This window comes from Marmota marmota, unplaced genomic scaffold, assembly GCF_001458135.2.
Source record: "Marmota marmota marmota unplaced genomic scaffold, marMar, whole genome shotgun sequence".
Lineage (NCBI taxonomy): Eukaryota > Metazoa > Chordata > Mammalia > Rodentia > Sciuridae > Marmota > Marmota marmota.
The window spans coordinates 9,583,842-9,587,597 of record NW_025999941.1 but is presented as its reverse complement, the minus strand read 5'-3'; the positions used below and the strand labels follow the sequence as shown (position 1 = coordinate 9,587,597).

General features: G+C 36.3%; 1 non-coding gene across 1 annotated transcript; it reads left to right on the top strand.

The window, feature by feature from the left end:
- The first annotated feature begins 1,264 nt into the window (after positions 1-1,264).
- LOC125616273 lies at positions 1,265-1,326 on the top strand. Its single transcript, XR_007346908.1, has one exon. It is a non-coding gene; the product is annotated as a small nucleolar RNA Z39 (small nucleolar RNA).
- Positions 1,327-3,756: the final 2,430 nt, after the last annotated feature.

The window sequence follows — 3,756 nt, the reverse complement described above, 5'->3', positions numbered from 1 at the left end:
AAAAAAAAAAAAAAAAAAAAATATATATATATATATATATATATATATATATATAACATATATATGAAATATTTTTATATGTAATATACTTATATATCAATGATGGTATCATTTAATCAGTTTTGTAGAAAAAATTTGGCCACATTTCACCTTTAAGCTCTACATAATAAAGATTCAGGGGCCAATGCATTCAGATGATTCTGGTCTTATCTTTATAGTTGGAGATATAAAGTATCTTGTGGTCATTCATAATGTGCTTGAGTCCATTGGATTGGATCACTATCTGACAGATTCATTATTAAGCTTCTAATAGTATCAAATTCACAGTAGCACAATTATTGTGCATCTACTGTATATGAGGTACTATAAACCAGTTCAAAACTGTGTTTGTTTTCCTGAAATTAATTATGCTTATAAATATACTCCAAAGGAAAAAGGGTAAAAGAAAGATGGAAATGTTTAGTTTTTAAATGCATTATTTCACTAAAGAGTTTCAATAGTTTGTGAATTACTTTCTAAAGTCTGAATTGTATCTACCTTCCCTTTTTTCCTACTACCCTGACATAAATTTGTTGTTGAAGTCCAAACTCACAGTAACACAGAACATAACCTATTTGCTGACAGGTTCTTTTTTTTATGACGGGGGTTGGAGGAGTACTGGGGATTGAACTCAGGGACACTCTACCACTGAGCCACATCCCCAGCTCTATTTTGTATTTTATTTAAAGAAAGGGTCTCACTGATTTGCTTTAGCACCTCACTTTTGCTGAGGCTGGCTTTGAACTTGTGATCCTCCTGTCTCAGTCTCCCAAGCTGTTGGGATTATAGGCTTGGCATCTGGCCGCTGATAGGTTCTTCACAGAGATAGTCAACTTAAGATGAAATCATTAGGGTAAGTCCTAACCCAGTATGATTGTTGTTGTCCTGATGAAATGGGAGAACTTGGACATGGAGACGTGCATAGAAGAAAATGTTAAGAGACACAGGGAGAAGACAGTTGTCTACAAGGCCAAGGGGAGAAGCGTGGAACAAATTCTTCCCAAGTCCTCAGGAGGAACCAGTCCTGCCACTACCTTGACTTTGACTTCTAGTCTCCAGGACAGTGAGGCAATATATACACATATTTTTGTTCTGTTTGTTTAAGCCATTCCGTTTACATTATAGCTCTTAGAGCAGCCCTACTAGACTAATACATTACGAGCATGATTTTTTTTATAAATATAAAGCTAATCAACTCTTTAACAAAGGATAGAAATGTGGATATTTGCGCATGATGAAGCAAATCAGTATGAATAAGTTCATGATATGTAAAAATTCTCTGATGTACCAGTAAAAAAAAAAAAGAAATGTGAATATTTTTATTTTGCCATTTCTAAAACTCACAAGAGTTTGCAGCTTATTTCTGTGTCCTATCTTCTCTTAATGGAATTCTAATTCCACAAAATGAGGAAATGAATACTGCACTCGCCTCATTTCTTCCTATTATTTCAAATGAGTCCTGTGATGTTCTCAGCTAGGTTTTTGCTTTCATGTATCTTGTCAAAAAGGAAGCTCACTTTTGATCTCCGTCTACTTAGGACTCATCAAAGGCTCAGGACATCCATACTTCATGCTTCTCAACAGAAACACCAGCAACCTGGCTGAGGTCTGAAAGCCATCCTCTTCACAGGAACTCACAGACTGAATTTCTAGGTGGCTGAAGATGGCTGGATTGAAAACTACCCTATTTGAAAGGAAATGGGTGTCATCAATCTTTCCAGAATATCAAAAGCTATAGGACACACAGTTCACAAGATATAATGACTGCCTAGAAAAACCATGTGAAGAGTGGCAGCCGGTGTAGTCCGTAGAATTTTAATCATCTGCTTGGCAAATTTGCTATGCAATCATTTAATTTTGAAAGCCTCTTTTTACATCTCATGGCCTGTGGGATAATTTGCGTAGACAAAGAAAGAAAGCCTCCCAGCTTCCAGATTGTGGAATCTCTCTATGATTTTTTGATTAAATGTAGCCCATCCTTTACTATATTCTTCAGAGCAGAAAAGACAGACAGCAGGCCTAGAAGAAATCAGTTGATTTTCACTGATTGAAAGACTCGCATGGTCAGCTATGGCAGCGAGCTTTAAAGTCTCCTATTTTCAGGTTTTGATGGAATTGGGCCTCTGAAATCTTTTGGTATATTTGTGCCTCCTGCATTCATAAAGTAGCCCAGAGATACTTTGTATATTTGTAGTGATGAAGGTGGTGAGCTTGTCAAAATAATTTCAAATGTATTGAAATTATTATCAGAGTTGCAGAGGAAGTTCTCACTTGTGGGAGACCTCGAAGTTTCCATGGAGTGACTAAATATCATGTTGCCTGAGCCATCTCTGAGGCCTTACCACAGCAGCAGAGGAATGTAGGATGTGAATTGTTTGGTAGTGCAGATGAATGACTTGAGGGACACAGAGGCAGGTTGATATCTCTAGGAAGGACATAGGGCCAAGACAGGAAGCAGATGGGAAGCTACACATTTTATTCTGCATACTTCATTTTGGTTCTTTTTAAAAATTTATTTAAAAAGAAAATATTTGTACTACGTAATTTAAAATCAAAGATAAAAGTGCAAATCTTGAACTAACATGAATGTAAACCCTCAAATACATAGTAGTTCACACTGAATGTTTTAGTTTTTTTTTTTTTTTTAAATGCTAAGTGGGAATGCACTGATTAATTGAAGCAGAATTTTTTTTTGATTTCTTCCAAACCCTTAGGCAGCACCTTTTAAAATGCTGTACTCATATTTTATTTTTTTTTAAAAAATGACAGTAGCATGCACTTATTACTTACCTAATGTGTTAAATATGTTAGTGTCTTCACCTTTCATCTTCACTGGAATCCCCAGGAGGAAAAAATAGTGAATGTTAGAGAATTAGCCGGGTAGGCATCACCTACAGCTCCTGCCTCAAATGTATTATTCTCAGGAATGCATTTCAAACACCTGACTTCATTAAAGACCATTTGGAGATACTATCTTTTCACTGGATATACTATTAAAATGATGAACTGTTCAAACAGAAATAAACATAACTATCTTCCCCTATTCCCCTAAAGTCATCCTACTGCTGCTAGGGAATAAATCTCTGCATTGTCCCTGCCATATATGGATAGATAGCTGTTGTTTGGAATGCTGCCTTGAAGGTCAAGTCCTAGGTTAGAAGAAACAAAGTGTCAAGATGTATCAAGAACAGAATTTTGGCTGAGGTGCTGGGGCACAACTATAATCCAGCAGCTTGGAGGCTGAGACAGGAGGATTGCCAGTTCAAAGTCATGCAATTTAGTGAGGCCCTATGCAATTTAGCAAGATCCTGCCTCAAAATAAAATATAAAAAAGGGCTGGGGATGTAGTTCAGTGATTAAATGCTGCTGGGCTCAATCCCCAGTACTAAAATAACAACAACCAAAACCAGACAAGAAACAAACAAATAACCCAGAAATTTGTAATATAGGATATTTTGAAATAGACTGAGCTAGCTGCCACATGATAAATTCTTCAGATAACCCACATTTAAGCATCAGAGCTTTTAAAAATTTAGTCTTTCTCAACAATAAATCTTAGTGAGGATGTGGGGGAAAAGGCACATTCATACATTGCTGGTGGGATAGCAAATTGGTGCAACCAATCTGGAAAGCAGTATGGAGATTCCTTAGAAAAGTTGGAATGGAACCACCATTTTTTTTTTTTTTTTTTTTTTAAGTTGCTGGGGATTGAACCCA